This window comes from Tenrec ecaudatus, chromosome 10 (genome assembly GCF_050624435.1).
Source record: "Tenrec ecaudatus isolate mTenEca1 chromosome 10, mTenEca1.hap1, whole genome shotgun sequence".
In the NCBI taxonomy this organism is placed as follows: Eukaryota; Metazoa; Chordata; class Mammalia; order Afrosoricida; family Tenrecidae; genus Tenrec; species Tenrec ecaudatus.
The window spans coordinates 49,977,529-49,996,165 of NC_134539.1; the positions used below are offsets into that span (position 1 = coordinate 49,977,529).

An 18,637-nucleotide genomic window follows, 5' to 3' on the forward strand; every position below is an offset into this window, starting at 1 on the left:
GCTTTCAGTAACACAGCAAAGTGTAAGCTGCCATGGTATGACACACTGACAGATGGGTTGTCTGTATGTTCTTGTTAGGTGCCAGAGAGTCAGTTCCAACCCCAGTGACCCTAGTCACAACAGAACAGAATGAAACACCACCCGGTCCAGCGCCATCCTCACAATTGTTCCTATGCTTGATCCCATTGTTGCAGCCATGGTGTCAATCCTTATAGAACATCCTACTTCTTGTTTATGACTGCAGAGTGTTCTATTGTATGGAAATATACTACATTTGGGTTGTAGTTTCAATGTTTTACTATTACAGACAATTGTATGATGTTTGATTTTGTGTGGATAGCATATATGCCAGCATGTCTGTAGGATAAGTATTTGAAAGTGGACTTGCTGGGTCAAAGATTATGTGCATTGTTATGTGCTCACTAAACACTTCTAGTTCTGATACTCTATGAGACTTTATTTGTAAGTGACTAAGTAGTAAGAAGAATGAGACGGTGTTGTTTGCTTGGAAATATTTTAATTTCTTTTCATCTCTATAGTTAGAGATGAAGTCTTATGTAGGGCCAAACATAGGTAACTACACCAAAATTATGTTGTTACAGACTTGACAAAAGTCACCTTTGTCACAATTATAGAGATTTTTTTTATTGCTTCTGTGTATGGTATTTCTTAACATTTAAATTACAAAGTGGATATTATAAATTTAGAGCAAAGAAGATGCAAGTACTTTTACTAGTACTTGCAGGGTTTGGGGGATTTGCTGTCTGTGAGATCTGTGTAGGGAATGAGAATGGAAACATACTGAAGAAAGCCTAACCACAATCTCGTGACTTCAGACCTGTCTTAACTTCACAAGGAGAGAGAACTGATAGATGAGTAAGCCCAAAGCTGAGTCCTATGAGGTGGAGGTCAGATGTACCTACTCTCTCCGCTTTTTCTTTGACCATTTCTGACACTAGTCCTCCCCATGACACACTCTCTGCTGGGCAGTGGCCACACAGAACTCAGGGGCCATACTCACAATTATGTGGTTTATTAGGGAAGTAACCTGGGTTGAGGATCAACTCAGAAGTAGCAAGAGACAGGATACAATGTCAGTCAAGACAGCTTCTAACCAAGACAACCCTCAGCTTCTGTAGGCAGCCTTTCCCTTGACTATGCAGCAGACTTTGCCCACTGATGGGTCTTCTCTCAGCCTCTACCATGCTCAGACAAGTGTTAGAGCTCTTTAACTGCACCAACAAGTGCCCAGAGGCACCCTACTGCCAGCAAGCCTCCTGCCCAAAGCCACTCAGCTCTCTCACTCTGGTTGTACTGGTTCCTGCCACTCATACTGCTGCTGCCTTTTCTGTGTCACTGGGTTCTTATTGTGGTTGCCATTGCTTGCTGGCTTCAGTAGGACTCTCTTCAAGATCTAGGAGAGTCTCAGTACAGGGACCTTGGGTAGTAAAGTCCCCTCAACCTCTGGGGGATTGGCTTTTATACTTATGTAAATTATTATTTGTCTATTTCAGGGTAATCTTCCACCAGACCTCCATTGACTAATCAATTCCCTTGGCAAGCCAAAGTCACTTATTTTTGCATGGTAATTACAGACCAATAACAAGGCAAACTGTAGCCTGTTTTTGACAGAATTATAAGCCCAAGGCCAGAAAGAATTGCAAACCTATTATTGCTGTAGTAACTGATATCTGTCTGGTTTTATGTACTATCTGCCCTGGGTTATTTGGGTGACTGTGGAGTATATGATAGCTTTGTAAGGTCTGTGATACCATAAGAAGATCTGGAAGCTATCAATAATTGTGACAATTTCTTCCAGACCTCACTCCTTATTAACCATACTTAGCAATCATCCTTCCTTCCCTTTCTTAACCTCCTTCATCTTTCCTTTGTAATACCACAGCAGGTTTGAGCTAGAGCCGCCATTTTCTTCATCTTTGAATTTCTTAAAGCCCCTGGAATAAAGGATAATTACTAAATGCTTGTTAAATGGATTTGAGGTCAAAGTGATCTCATCTCTGCTTTGATACCCTCTTTGATTCCATATCCTTCCTTGTCCTTGCACAGCTACGACATGCCTTTCAGCCCACCCCTAGAACACTTAATATGGTTTAGGCAGGGCAAGAAGCCAAGTAAATTAACTTTAGAGGTGATGTGTTGCTTCCTTGCGATTCCCACTACATTCTTTGTGTTACACTAAAAACTTGGGAGCTGATTTATTTAGTAACACAGTAGTGAGAGCTGTGTTAGTCGGGCTATAGTGTTAGGCATACTCAATAGAAAAAACATCCAAATAGGTAGCTCAAAATAAACAGGCATCTCTTCAATCTCATATCTTAGTTTATGTGTATGAAATCCTAAAGATCAAAGCGAATGTTAGATAAATATGAACTTAGATTTATAAATGAATAAAGTTGTACATTTATAAGAACAATGAACTAGTCTTGGTTTCTCTGATGTTGGAATAAGGAAGCTTGTCTATAGCCCATGCTTTCAGCACTAGTAGTCTGTGAGTTAGCGCTGATAATAGGCCCACTGTGGACTACATCTGTAAGTTACAGATGACAGATTTATAAAGCCTACTATGTAGCTACTGTAGATTCTCCCCAGCTTTCCAAATATAAGCTTTCTTCAGCGCCATACTCATGATTCCCAAGAACAGTAATTGCTCCTTTGGTGCCAACTAGATGCCTCACCAGGCTGCTTTTTCGTCTGCTATTTGAACAGCCTGTAAAAGGTCTGTGAGCTTTCTAAAGTCTAGCCATAAAAATTTCATTCAGTGTAGCCCCCAATAAAATTTTTTTTGAATGTAAAAAGAATTTCATTCATTGTTATCTCATAAATGCAAGGTATTATGCTCTAGTTTAGATGAGTGACTACCCTGTGTCTGTTGTTGCTGTTAGTTGCTATTGAATTTATCCCAAGTCATGGCAACCCCTTAAGAAATTAGAAGGTACCAGAAATAGTAGAGAAAAAAACAAATAATGGCTCTTGTTTCCATTTCAGGATGGGATTTTAAGCACATCGCCTTTCGTTCCCTAAGTTCTAGTGAAATTGTTAGAGAAATAATAAAGACGAAAGGCATCTTTCAAAATAGAAAGTAGAGGGGAGAAGTCAGACACTTTTTGAACTATTTTAAAGTAAGCACGATACTAATAGCATGCTTCCACATAAGTAATGGAGAGCCCTGCCTGTGAAGGTAAGGGAAAGGAGTCACGATCCCTGAAAAACCCCAATTGAGAGCTGCAGAGGTTAAGAAAATGAGTTAGCAATGGAGTAAGACAAATCAAAGGATTTGTAGAATTATACATGTGCCAGTCACAAAGTATCTCTTCCAAGTTTAGCCAGAGTAGTAGATTAAGAAATAGTAACATTGAACAGGTATCAAAGAATTATTGTATGTAGGTTAAGTGCTTAAATGTATACTGTCATAAGGTAGATGCCATTGTCAGCCATATTTTAGAAGAAACTAACCTGTCTTCTTAACCACTATGCTAGTACCTGGAACTCCTAATTATAATTCTTAAGACCATTTAGGTTACTTTTATTATCCCCTTTTTGCATCTGAAGCACAGAGATGTTAAGCAATTTTCCCAGGGGCCCGCAACCAGTAAGTACAGTTCTACCAGTTAGACAGTGCTTCACAATCTTCTGTGCACTTGGAGAGCTGCCATAACAAAGGAAGGCAAATATTATTTCCACCCACAACTTGCTCCTTAGCTTGTATTTTGGTGGCAATGCAAGACCTGAAACTGAACTTCCAATTGTAGGAAGAGTGGTTAATGGTTAGAGGCAGACTCGGTAATGCTCAGCTGGCAGCAAATCTTCTTCATTTCATTAACATGTTGGAACTACATCCAGCAATTTCTTCACACAGGGGGAATTTTTTAAATATATTTTTCTCAGCAAAACAGAACACTTTTGAAATCTGTCTTCCTGGTAGTTCAATCACTGGATTTCACAAATGACTAGAAAAATAAAATTACAGGAAATAAATAATTTCCCATCATCTCACAGATTTTACTCACATAGTAGATAAAAAGACCTCTTTGAAATCCCAAAGATAAGCAGTTTTGTATTAAATTTAGTGTTTACCTTAAAAAGGAAAGGTCTTTGATTTTAGGTGGTCAGAAATTCACCAAACTCTCTGCCAGAGTGGACTATATTCCAACTTATCCATCCTTTTAGGTTGGAGTAGAACTGCCCCTGTGGATTTCTGAGGCAGTAAATCTTTATGTGAGCCAGGGCTATGTAAACTTCAAGGAACTCTGGTGGTATTGTTGCATGGAACTACTACCACAGGTCAGTGGTTCAAAACTTACAAGCCACAGGAGAAAGTTGAGACTGTCCCCCAAACCTTATATAGGGTCACATTGAGTCAGAAGCAGTTCAATGGCAGCGGGATCCTGTGCCCATAAAAATGTATGGCCTTGGTGCTATAAAGTAGAAGTGCAGCAAAAACAAGGCTCTCAATCAACAAGATGCATTGACCCAGTGGCTGCCACAATAGGCTGGATCATGAGAACAATTGTGAACATGGTACAGGACTAAACAGCGTGGGCATGAGTTGGGTCCAACGTGACAGCCCCTAACAACAGCTACACAAGTTAGAATCAGTGGGTATGTGCAAATTTCAATGAGACTAAGCTAGCTCTGTACCTTTTCTGGAATTTCTGCTTTATTTTAGTTCTTGTTTGGATTTTCTTTTTTGTAGGACTCTCACTAATTAGACATCTAGTTCTTAGTTTTTGTGTACTATGTACACAAACTTGATGGCAGTGAGTTTGGTTTGAGTTATGTATGTGATACAACATTTTGCTTCAAAGCAATAGTTCTCAAATTTTAGAATGCCTAAAAATGATCTGTGTAGTTTGATAAATATCCAGATTTGGGGCCTGACTTCAGAGGATGAGATTTAGGCATCTAGCACTGAGCTCAATCGTTTCACTTTAACCATGTAGCCCAGATGATTCCAATTCAGGCAGTCTTTGGACCAGGTGTTGAGAGAAACAGGCACATTAGAAGGAAATTAATTAACATTTGTTATTTACTATATATTTATTCATATGCCAGCCACATTCAGATATATTTTTATATTTTATTTATGGAATTGTGGGGGGAAATATTTCTCATGATGAGAAATATTTGGAGAGAGGGTGGGGTGGAAAGGGGGCACTGATTACAAGGATCTACATATAACCTCCTCTCTGGGGGATGGACAACATAAAAGTGGATGAAGGGAGATGTCGGAAAGTGTAAGATATGACAAAATAATAATAATTTATAAATTATCAAAGATTCATGATGGAGGGGGAAGCGGGGGGGGGGGAGGGAAAAAATGAGCTGATACCAAGGGCTCAAGTAGAAAAAAAATGTTTTGAGAATGTTGATGGCAACAAATGTACAAATGTGCTTGGCACAATGGATGGATGTATGGATTGTGATAAGAGTTGTATGAGCCCCCAATAAAAGGATTAAATTAAAATAATAATAAATATTATCTCAGTTTTATGTTTATGTATTATTCCTTCAAAATAATGTGTTTGGAGTTCCAAAGATGGCTTAGCTTTAAGGCAGCAGTCTGACTCTTATGAACCAGGAGGACTTTTAGCTGTTTCTGCCTCATCACAGTGTCTTGCAAAAAAAAAAAAAAAAGATTGTTTAATATTGGTGAATTGGAAAATGCTAGTGAGAGGAATGATAAGCTCTGAAATATATTTGATAAATGTTAAAGTTACTGAAATGGGAGAATGTCTATAACGTATCAACTAATACTCAGAGAACATTTAGAAAATACATGGATATATTTATTTTTCACAGAAATTACATTACACACTTCTATATTGTTATTTTACATTTTGTCATACTTTAGTTGAAAGTTTACGTTAGCAAATCATTTTCCAATCAATATTTCATAGATCAATTGTTTCAGTTTCCACCTTACGCTATGACAGCTCTCTCCCTCTTCCCTGGATTCTCGATTTCCAATTCAACCTGTTTCCTTATCTTCCTTTCCTTGGTTTTGGGGAAATGTTGCTTGTTCGAAGGAGTACATTCTTCACATTATTATTTTATTTTTTAATCATTTTATTGGGGGCTCTTACAACTCTTGTTACAAACCATACATCAATTGTATCCGACATATTCGTACATATATTGCATGTTCTTTTCTAGACACTTTCCATTGAACCCTTAGGATCAGCTCCTCTTTTTTTCCCCACCCTCCTTGCCACCCCACCAACCCTCCTGACCCCCCCCCCCCCCGATAGATTGTAGATTGTTAATTATTTTCAAATTTCACTCCGACCCGCTGTCTCCCTTCCCCTCTGGTTTCTGTGTTCTTCCCCCTAGCTGGGGTGTGTAGTTATGTGCCATTCATTGTGATCGGTGCCCCCCCCCAACCCATTGCCCCTACCCTTTTGGTATCTCAATTCCCATTCCTGTTCCTGGGTTCCATGTGTTGTGAGTTTTATCTCTTGCCTATACCTTTGTACATGCTCCTGTCTAGTCTAGATTGGGAGGCGGCACTGAGGTGATGATAGGCGGGCTTGGTGAGGAGGCCTTCAGGAAGCAAGTATATTGCATGACCCATTAGTGCTCTACTGCACCCTGATTGAGTCACCCCCTCCTGCGACCCCTCTGTGGGGGGATGTTCCATTGTCCATAGATGAGCTTTGGGTCTCCGCTCAAACCCACCTCCATTCTCACCAATGCACTTTTGTTCGTTTGTTTACTGTTTGTTGTGAATCTTCTGATGCCCGTTGCCCAGTCTCGATGACACCTCATGATCACACTGGCTGGTAAGCTTCTTCCATGTGGGCTTGTTGCTTCACTGTTGGATGGCCGCTGTTTAACTTCAAGCCTTTAAGACCCCAGACACTATATCTTTTAATAGCCGGGCACCTTCCTCTGTTTTCACCACATGTGCTTGTGTATCCATTTTGTCTTCAGCGGTGGTGGGTGGTGGGGAGGGGGAGAGCATCAAAGAATGCCAATTTGTTAGAACAAGGCCAATACCACTATTGTTATGGATTAATGTATTTGCATAAGTGCACACCTCTGTTAATCTCCCTATCTATGCCTTTGCTTTCTAGAACTTGCCTCTGTTTCCTTTGCCTCCCCTTCCCCGCCATCACTTGCCCCCTTCTTCCACCTCTCAGTGCTCCCTCTCCACTAGCTTGGTGTTGCTCTAATACTCACAGGATCTCTGCCCTCTCCTAGATGCTGGTTCCGCTTTCCTAGTCGTTCCCCATGTCCATGACGCCATACCCTCCCCACCTTCTTGTTTCCCTTCTGACTTCTGGGGCCATTGGCCCCATTGCCTTCTCCCCAGGTTTCTCTCCCACCCATGGTCCAACCAATATAATTAGGCAAACCATCCATGTCCCAGTCCAAACAATAAGAAAACATACGGTTGAAGAAAGAAAAGGAAAGAGAAAAAGATGAGAGAAAAGAAAAACAAAAACAGTCCCTACTTAGGTCCAGGTCTATTTGCTGGTCCCCATGAGGCCCTTCCCTGTCCTGAAGGAGATCTGGGGCTGCTCCTCTTCACCCAAAGTCCATTCTTGGGGCTCCTCAGGGGCTCTGTGGCTCGGCTTTACTCCACTTGCTGATCTGTTATGCTCCATTCCCACACTGTCTCCCCACCGTGTGTCCCCATTATTGTCCTCTGTCTCTGTATGCTCCAGTTAGGGGACAACATGTCTTGAGCTGTTGGTAGCCCCACAGTCCTCCCAGCAGCTCCATGCAGGGACCTCATCCTCTGGGCTTGGTGTGCCCATATGGAGTCTAGGCCGACTGCCCTTTCCCTTTTTCCTTCTTGGTCTGCTTCCGTCTGGGTATGGTAGGTCAGTTCCTTTCCCCCACCAGAAGGTCTAGTGCCATTCTCCACAGCACACACTTCCAGGGTGGGGGTCAGGCTGGTTCTGTTTGGGCCTGGCCCTCTAGTCCAGTCTTTTCACATGGATTCCTCCATGCTTTACATTGCCCTCCTGGTTTGGCGCACAATGGTGGGGTCTGTATGCACATTACAATTCTGTGAAGACACAACCGATACTCTCCCCCTGAGTCGGTTAGTGCCCTGTTCCCATGTCATCATCTCAGTTCCTCCCCACCCTGTCTCTCTCCTCCTTCCCCCTTCCCCCTTCTTTATGTTGGACTCACATGTACCTCCCAGGGTTGGGTCTGACCTCCCCCCGACTGCCTGTGCTTCCACTCATATATTGTGAGATGAGTGTCTTGTCTTCTATTTCTGCCGTGCTGATTGTACTGACCTCAGGGGACTCATGTTATACTTGTCCTTTTGAGATTGACTTACCTCGCTTAACTTAATTCCTTCCAACTCTTCCCATGAAATGACCTATTTCGTGTAATTGTCCATGCTTTTTAGTGCTGCATAGTACTCCATTCTGTTTGTTGATCTTGTATCCTGCCACTCTTCCATAGTCCTCTGTTGCTGTAAGTTTCCCGTTGTGGAGCTTTTGGGGTTTTCAATGTATAGGCTCATGTCATGTGCAATTGTGATAACTTCACCTCCTCCTCTCCCATTTGGATACCTTTAATGTCCTTCTTATGTTGTTAGCTAAGATCTCTAGTACAATACTGAATAGAAATGGGGATCCCTGTCTGCTACCCTTTTTCAGTGGGATTGTTTTTGTCTTTCCTCCACTGACTATGATGTTTGTTGGCTGTTGGCTTTCGTAGCGAGCGTGTGTTTTATATACTTTTGTATTCTATTGGTCAATATTTTGTTAAGGATTTTTGCATCTATGTTCAGTAGCGATATCAGTCTGTAGTTCTCTATCCCTGTGGGGTCTTTGCCCTGTTTGGGTATCAAAGTTCTGCTGGCTTCGTAGGAGTGGGAGTTTGCCATCTTTTTCTATGCTCTGGAATACTTTGTGGAAGATCCGTGTCAACTCTTCCCTGAATGCTTGGTAGAGTTCCGCTGATCTTCACATTGTTTTATAGTGGAGTCTGTTATTTGGCGGGAAGATGCTGTCCAGGAATCTGTCTCCTAAGATTCACATTAAAATGTTGCCACAGGGGACTGATATCAGGGAATCTCTAGTCGCCTGCCAACCAGTAAGTCTAGTCTGTTGTTGGTTTTTCCCTTTGAATTTTGTTGTACATTTTATTGTGCCCATCCTAACCAAGACTTGCTATTAGAGTCTTGGCCAGAGTAGTCAGGAGTGATAGCTAGGCACCATCTGGTTGTAGTCTCAGATTAGAGGAGATTGTGGTTGGTGTGGGCAGTTAGTTCTTTGGACTAATTGCTTCCCTGTTTTCATTTTTTTTTTTGTTCTTCTCTGTTTCTGATTGAAAGGGACCCTTAGTGGTGACCATCCACAGCTTCTGAGATCCCAGATGCTACTCAGCAGATGAGAATGTAGAGCATTATCTCTATGACCTGTGTTTTGCCCCTGGGCCTGGATGTCCCTAGGACGAGGGCCATAAATGTAGCCAGGTGGTGACTTTTTGCAGCTGCTATTCCAGATGTGGTTTCATCACTTGAGCAAATCAATACATCTCCTGATACCTGGTATGCAGATATCTGGTGAATACTTTTTTTTTCCTTCCCTCAATTCCAGTTTTAAAGGATAGCCAGAAGAAGTCTGTCTTCATCTGGCAAGAGTAACAGTAAACCTTTACTGTTCTACCTCAGAAATATGTAACACTCCAGCACTGTGTCATAATTTAGCCCACAGGGCCCCCAATTTCCTTTGCCTTTCACAAGATGGCACGCTTTTCCAATGCATTGGTGACATTATGCTGACTGACCTAATAAAGAAGTAATCAATGATGATTCTAGGCTTATTGGTAAAACATCTGCGTGCCAAAGAGTAGGAAATTAACCCTCCAAAATTTTGGTACCTTCAATGTCAATGAAATTATTAGTTGTCCACGGATGTAAAGCATGTCAAGCTATGCATACTAAAGTAACCTCAAGCTCACTGCATCAACGAAATTGTGACTCACAGCAACCCTTTTAGGCAGGGTAAAACTACATCTCTGCTTTTCTACGACTCTGAGTGTTGATGAGAATAGAGAGCCTGGTCTTGCTCTGCGGAGCAGCTGGGGGTTTTCAACTGCTAGCCTTGCAGTTAGCAGGCCAGTGTGTAACCCCTACACCACCAGGGCTCCTTCATAACTTAGTACCTCTTTGGATTTTGGTAGTGACATATCCTTCATTTGGATGCAGTACTCTGGACTATTACACACTTGTGACTCAAAAGCTTTGAGGGGGGCCTAGCATAAAAGAGGGCTCTGTGCAAGGCAACAAGTTCAGGCTGCTGTGCAAACCATTCTGCCATATAGGCCCTAAGATCCAGCTGATTCAGTGGTGCTTGAAGTGCTATTGTTAGCTAAAGATAAAATTTGGAGTCTTTGTCAAGCCCCCACTGGTGAATCACAGTGCAAACTCTTTGGATTTTGGAGCAGAGCCCTGCCATCCTCTACAGATGACTACCTGCCCCCCCCCCCCGCCCTCCACCTAACCCCCTCACAAAACAGCTTTTAGCTGTTTTTAAAAAGTTGTTTTTAGGGTTTTAATCAAGACTGGACCTTGGGACACCAAGTCACTACGCAGCTAGTATTAGCTACCGCAAACTGGGTGTTGGCTGACCCACAGAATCATAAAGTTGGACATGCACAGCATAAAATGGAAGTGGCAACTATGAGATCGGGCTCAAAGAACAGGACCTGAAGTTCCGAATAAATTCCATTAGGAAGTTGTCTAAATGCCCATAGTTTTCACTCCTGTCACATTTACCTAAATTTGCAATCCATATGAAAGGCTTCAGTCCTTGATCTTTACCAGCAAGTCCACCTCACTTTCAGCAAGCAATATTGAAGGTTGTTAATGAGCCTTTTTCGGATTCTGATGTCATGTTCCTCATAGTACAGCTTCTCTTGATGATTTGCTCAGCATGCAGAGTACATAGATATGATGAGAGGATACTTGTCCTGATTTTAAACCATGCAGTGTTCCTTTGTTCTGTTTACAAAACCACCTCTTGAACCATGTAGAGAGTCTGCGTGAGCATAATTAAATGTTCTGGAATTCCCGTTCTTCTCAAGGCTATCCATAATTTGTTGTGATCCACACAGTAGAATGCCTTTGCATAGTCGATAAAACACAAGTAAACATCCTTCAGGGATGTCAGCAATGACATCTCTTGCTCCATGTTGTCCTCTTCTAAATCCAGCCTGGACCTCTGGCAGCTAGCTCCCTGCCAATTTACCGCTGCAGCCATTGTTAAACAATCCTCCGCAAAAGTTTACTTAAATTGTTTTATAATTTGACTGTTCTGTTGAGCCACCTTTTTTGAAATGAGTAAAAATATGGATCTTTTCAAGTCTGTTGGCCAGGTAACTTCCAAAATTCTTGGCATAGATAAATGAGTGCATCCACTACTCCATCAGCTTGCTGAAACATTTCCATTGGTAGTTCATCCATTCCTGGAGCCCAGCTTTGGGCTAATGCTTTCAATATAGCTTGGGCTTTTTTACCTTTAGTACCATTCATTCTTGATCATATACTACCTCTTGAAATGTTTGAAAGTAAACTAGTTCTTTTTTGTGCAGTGACTGTATTCTTTCTATCTTTTGATGTTTCCTGCATTACTCAATATTTTGCTCATAGAATCTTTTAATATTTCAGCTTGAGGCTTGAACTTTTTCTTTAGTCCTTTCAGCTTAGATATGTTTCCCTTTTTGGTTTTCTAACTCTAGGTCTTAGTACATTTCAGTATAGTACTTGAGTATATACAGTACTTTGTCTTCTCAAACTGTCCTTTGAAATTTTCTGTTCAAACTCTTTTGTCATCATTTCTTCCATTTGCTTTAGCTACTCTATGATTAAGAGAAAATTTCAAAGTCTCTTTTGACCTCCCCTTTGATCTTTTCTTTCTTTCTTCATCTATGATGTGCTTGATGTCATCCCGCAGCCACTGTGGATTTTTGAGTGCCTTCAAAACCAGAGGGCTTATTCTCTAGGACTAATTACTGCAATATTCTGTTGTGACCCATAAGGATTTCATTGACTAATTTTTACAAGTCGATTGCCAGGTCTTTCTTCCTAGTCTGGAAGCTCCTGTACACCATGAGTGACCCTGCTTATATATGAAATGCTGATGGCATAGCTTTTAGCATTAAAGCAGTGTGTAAGACACCAGTATATGACAAACAAGTGGTGATATTTGACCCTATAGGTAAGCTAATCATCTGCTTACCAGATATTACTTAAATGTGTTATTTTACATAGCTATTAAATAGCTATTGCTAGTAAAATATGAATACAGCCTCATTAGAAACATGTACCTAGTACCTCTTGCCAACTTAAAAGACTAGTGGGAGTTTTACTGGAGATGTTACCAGGGCACTAAACTAAATTTCGATATTGTCTGACTCCAAACTCCTGTTCTCTGAGTTTTGGAAGTTTTCACACTCCAGGACAAACTTTTCTTGCTAGTCCTTGTAAGCCACTCATCAGTTTCCCCCATAAAATTATTTTATATCCCTGAAATTAGATGATGCTTCTAATATTATAGTTTTAACAGATATCTGGATTCTGGCAAATTAAAGGATTATAGCTTAGGATCTACAAGGGATTTGTTGGAGTTTTTTGTTTTATAAATCTGCCTCCCTGAATAATTTCAACAGGAAATATTATTCAGAAGGAACAAATAAAGGCCAGTTATTCTACACAGTAGCCAAAAACTATGTTAAAATGTAAATCCCATTATATCATCACCAGCAGCAATAGCACCTGCTTATTACTCTTAAATAGCTTCCAATTGCCCTTGCAACAAAATATAAACTACTTTAAAGGACCTTTAGGGGGAACCGATTACAAGGATCTACATGTGACCTCCTTCCTGGGGGACGGACAACAGAAAAGTGGGTGAAGGGAAACGTCGGCCAGGGTAAGATATGACAAAATAATAATTTAAAAATTATCAGGGGTTCATGAGAGAGGGGGAAGTGGGGAGGGAGGGGAAAAATGAGCTGATGCCAGGGACTTAAGTGGAGAGCAAATGTTTTGAGAATGATGAGGGCAATGAATGTACAAACGTGCTTTACACAATTGATGTATGTATGGATTGTGTAAGAGTTGTATGAGCTCCTAATAAAACAATATAAAAAAATTTAAATACATTTCAGGGTGTTTTGTGATGCCTAGCCCCAGTGAGATGGAGCACTGATGTATGGTGGTTACAAATTGGGCCGCAATCCTCATGGTTGGTAGTTCAAAACCACCAGCAACTCTACAGGAGAAAAGACAGGCTTTCTACTCACAGTTAAAGTCTCTGTAAACCCACAGAGCATCACTGCAGTGAGTTGGAGTCTTTTGGAGCCCCAGCTGTGTCTTTAGAACCAGACCTTAAATTCAGTGGATCTCAACCTGCCTCATGCTGCGACCCTTTCATACAGTTCCTCATGTTGTGGTGACACCCTCCCACACACACCACCACCCCCTCCACCAACCATAAGTTATTTTCATTGCTACTAAATAACTGTCATTTTGCTACTGTTATGAATTGGGCGACCCCTGTGAAAGGGTCATTTGACTCCCAAAGGGGTCACGACCCACAGGTTGAGAACTGCCTTAGAAGGTGATGGGGATTTGTTGTAGTAGTAAACTTTGTAAGAGTTGGCTTTCCAGACTGAAACTCTTAGACAACTAGGGGTGTATCTTAGGAGCAGTAGAAAATGTGTTGAGCATGTTTCGCTGGGGCACAAAGTATGTGAAGTAGAAAAGCTTCTGGGGCTTCTGTTTTGTTTTGTTTGTTTTTGAGACCTGTGATTTCAGACAGTGGAAAGGTTAGCAGGCTGTGGAATATTTACAGATTTCGTGGCCTAATTAGAATTACGTATCAGCAAGATTAATTTGTCCTTGGTATATTGTGCATGATCAACAGAAGTACCAGGTAAGAAAACCCATGAATACAATAGAGCTGCTGATAGTGGGATGACTTTTCTAACTTACTCAAAAAGCCAAACTCCCTGCCAGCAAGTCAATTCCACCTCCTAGTGACCCTATAGCACAGGGTAGAACTGCCTCTGTGGGTTTTCCAGACTGTACCTCTTTATGAGAGTAGAAAGCAGTATCTTTCTCGGGAGGAAGGCTGGTGGTTTCAAACTGCTAACCTAATTAACAGCCAAACAATGTAGCTTACTACACCACCACAGCTTCTTCTAACTTACTAGGAACTAAGAAAAGTGGCCAATCTTGTGGCATTAGGTAAATTAAAAAGCAAAAAAAACCCAACCTCACTGCCATCAAGTCGATTCCAACTCAAGTAACCCTGTCAAACAGAGAAGAACGACCCCCTGTGGGTTTTCAGGACTGTAACTCTTTACCAGATAGAAAGCGGCTAGTGCTTTCAAACCGTTGACCTTGCACTTCACAGGCCAACACGTAACCCACTAGGCCATCAGGGCTCCTTCATGGGTAGATAATAAGGCAGATTTATTAGAGAATAAGCCCTGGGCTGGGGTGAGCATACCTTGATTCAAAGGTACCTGCACAGGTTCCTAGTATAACCTTGAGCAGGATGCTTATCCCTCCGTCCCTTAAGTAAGAGGCTTGGATTTATAAAAAGGAAATGTCGTTGCTTACCATGTTCCGGTCTCATGCAACTAATTATTCATTTGGTAGATGTGCAGAATAAAAATATCTTCTGGAAACATAGGGAATTCAGGGCGGATGATTCCCTTCAGGACCAGTGGTGTAAGCGGTGATACTGGGAGGGTAGAGGGAGGGTGGGTTTGAAAGGGGGAACTGATTACAAGGATCTACATGTGACCTCCTCCCTGGGGACAGACAACAGAAAAGTGGGTGAAGGGAGACGTCAGGGAAAGATATGACAAAAAATAATTTATAAATTATTAAGGGTTCATGAGGGAGGGGGTAGCGGGGAGGGTGGGGAAAAATGAGGACCTGATGCCAGGGGCTTAAGTGGAGAGCAAATGTTTTGAGAATGATGAGGGCAATGAATGTACAAATGTGCTTTACACAATTGATGTATGTGATTGTGATAAGAGCTGTATGAGCCAATACTAAAACTATTTTTAAAAAAAGAGAAATATCTTTAAGACAATTCCCCTCTTCCAGCTTGCTTTGTTTTCTCTACTATCCTTCTGTGTGCCAGTTAAAAATGCCATCTCCTCGAGACTTCCTTGTATACAGGTTTTAGGCTTGGCATTTCAGACTATGTAAAAGTCCGCAAGAAGCCCTGGTGACACAATGGTTAAAGCACTCAGCTGTGAACAAATGCTCGAGCAAGAAAAATATTTGGCAGTCTGATCTTATAAGGATTACATTCTTAGCAACCCAGTAGGACAATTCTACTCTGTCCTGTAGGGTCACTATGAGCTGGAATGGACTTGTTGGTCATGGATTTTTTTGGGTTAAAGGTCAGAAGCAACCATTCGCCTGCCAGTGTGTCATACTGTGGTGTCCTGCATGTTGCTGTGAGGCTGGAAGCTGTGCCACCAGGATTTCCAATACCAGCAGGGTCACCCACAGTGAACGAGTTTCAGCAGAGCTTCCAGACTAGGGAGAAGGTGATCTATTTCTGAGGGATTCACCCCTGAAAACCTTGTGACTTGTAGCATTGTCTGAAAGAGTGCCAGAAGATGAGCCCAGCAGGTTGGAAAGCACTCAAAATATGACTGAGCCTTCTCAAGGAAGAGCTGCCTCCCAACAGGAGAGTTGGCCTTAACGAGGTGGATGGAACATAGCTTTGGGACATTCACCTACTGGTGTGGCATGACTCGTTATAAAAATCCATTAATAATCAGAATATGGAATGCTTGCAGTATGAATCTAGGAAATTTTGAAGATCTATATCATTTTGAATTGGGTAATTATATGGTTTACTATGCTGGGAACGACATTCAGTAGTAATGGTGCCATATGATTGTCAAAAAGGACATTGCAACACCCAGTGTGACCTACAGTGCTGTCTGTGATAGGATAGTATCTGTACACTGAAAGGAAGCCCACTGAATACAACTGCTCTTCAAATTAAGGCACCAAAGCCGATCAAACTTGGATTCACACACGGCCGCAACCATGAGCTCAAACATAACAATGTGTGACGATGGCGCGGGACCCAGCCTTGTTTTACTCTGCTGACATAGGATCCCTGGGAGTCAGAGCAGACTCCGTGGCAGCTAGCAACAACCTCCAACATGATGCTCAACAAATTGCCCGCCTCTTTTCCTGCTCTTAGAGTGGTATGAATACAATCTCTTTCCTCCAGTTTGTCATAAAAATATAGATATTTTAAAAGTATCTATAAAGATAATGTAGGCCAGAAAAATGTAAATATTCACTCTGAGGAACTTTGTGGCTTCATATGCAAAGGTGCTCTAGCATGGGTAAGTGGCACTAGATGGGTTCATTAATAGTCTTCTCACTTTTAAAAAGTTCAAATTGCCTGTGTTCCTTCTACAACAACCGCATTTTGCTACTTCTTGTGATAGAGTTAGTGGGTAATTTCTAAACACATCCATCTACCATCAAATATTGCATAGCATGCCAGGTTCACTAAAGTGGTGGAGAGGAAATTGAGGTGTTTCCAGTCTGTTATTAACAAATTAGGGAATTAAGTTGTCTCTTTAACATCTAAGCTGCTAGGGGAGAAATGCAGAGAAGAACTCCTTAGTCCAGCAAGCATTTTATTATCTACTACTATATGCAGGATATTAGAAAATGCCAGACATTCAAAGATGAAGAAGACAAGGTCTTCGTGGAGGTTGTTCCTAATTCTGAGGACAGTGATAGGCATTCTGTTCTACATGAAACTAAACGGAGACAATATATAGAATCATAGTTTTAGTTCTGAACAGCTTCTGTCTTAAAGTGGCACATGTAGGGCATCTCTATTCCCATGTGTGTGGAATCGGTATCAAGAGATTTTGGAAGCATTATTTTATTTCCCGGGCTAGTCATGATCATTGGTCCTGGGGCCCTAGTTTAGGGGTAAAAAAGTTTTAGCTCTGGATGGAACTTTATTCATCTTAAAGGTTCAGTGTTTTTGTGCAATTACAGAAAATGAAGCTCTAAAATAGAAAAATGACGTGCCCAGTATAGTATTTGTTAACTGTGACTCTTGGGTGTTTAAACTAGTTATTTTCCCACTATAGCTTACTGATTAAATGGTAAACTCATGTCTCATTCATGCTTGCCTGAAGACATAGATCTAAGATTGAACAATGAACCTTTAAAATGTTTTGATGTTAGCCAGCTTTCTCTTGAAAAAGAAAGCCCCCCATGGCTGTGCAATTCATCTTACAATCACTTCCTCCAGGACCTGTCTTGCCCCAGCAGGTTTCGCATATCCTTTGCTCAGCTTAAGTAGCTTAATAAAGTGGAGAGGAGAGGTAGAAAGATAAAGTTTGTGATAGACGAGGGTGCCCTTGAACAACTGCCCAGACACAATACATACCTGTGTCTTATTCTGATTCAAATCAAACCTGGGCTTTTCTTTCTGATTTTTCTATAGATAGAATAAGATTCTTAGGGCTACTCTGAGTTGTACTTTGTGCCAAAGTATATATTCTTCGCCAAGAACTTCTGGCTAAAAGAGCTACTCCCACTAATTTATAGCTGCTATTTTATTCTTCAAGAACTTGCCAATCCATGCAGCATTTCTTGTTTGACCACTCATAAATGAAAGCTCTTTATGTTTTAAGTGTATTTGTTTGAAGTTTTCCCTTTATGTCTCTTGCAGTTGGTTACGCCTCAGGAAGCTCATTAGTCTGAGCTATAGGACAGCAGCTACATAGACTGCTATTACTTGAGCATTTAGCCTATGTATATAAATGGAGTCCTGTGCTGATTATCTGATGGCAGTAGAGTTAACTCTGGTGTAGGGTGAAGAAAGAAGAGATAATATGGCAATGATTATCGAAACCTGCAAATAATCACTAAATTAATTGTTGGTTAGTTTTAGCAACATCTTTCAGTACTCAACCTCTGCCATGAAGAAAAGCAAGTAAGATTTTGCTGTAGATAGATTTTTTTGACTTGTCAACCAAAGCCACAAACCAGTGGAAAAACAGTAGCCTTGGTGGATTGAAGAATTTTTTAAAGGTCAAACTGTAAGACTCCTCTGTGTGTGCACGTGATGATGGGGGTGGTGTTTGCAGCAATTTTTCTCTGGAGCGCTAGCATTCTATATTAAGCCCTACAATTGTACCAAGTGCCATATCCACTTCCATCACCTTCCAAACACAATCATTGTGTGTGTGTGTGATATTTTATAGTCTCTTAACAGTTCTTCCTTTCCTTATTATGACCTATTTTCCCCCTATCCTCCATGTATTACTTTACTATTTTTAGTAACTGGCATGGTACACCTTTGGAAGCCATAGGTTTTGCCAGTTCTAGAGGAGACCTATGATTTACTTAAGCATGATACTCTTTTGGAGGCTTGCATGTTATGATGATGTTGAATGAGTTTCAGCGCAGCTTCCGTACTAAAATAAACTCAGAAGAAAAGCTTGGCAATCTACTTCCAAAAACCAACCAGTGTAAATCTATGGAGCGCAACTCACAACGAGGGTACCACAGGCCCGGGTTATGCGGCATTTCATTGTGCATGGGGTCCCCATAAATTGGCACCAA

At 41.3% G+C, this 18,637-nt stretch overlaps 1 protein-coding gene and 1 non-coding gene across 2 annotated transcripts in view; both read left to right on the top strand.

The window, feature by feature from the left end:
- The window catches only part of SLC31A1 (solute carrier family 31 member 1), a 39,587-nt gene that overhangs the window by 7,478 nt on the left and 13,472 nt on the right, over positions 1 to 18,637 (top strand). The gene's annotated exons all lie outside the window — the stretch shown is intronic.
- LOC142460610 (U11 spliceosomal RNA) lies at positions 16,852 to 16,982 on the top strand. The gene has a single exon (XR_012786784.1). It is a non-coding gene; the product is annotated as a U11 spliceosomal RNA (small nuclear RNA).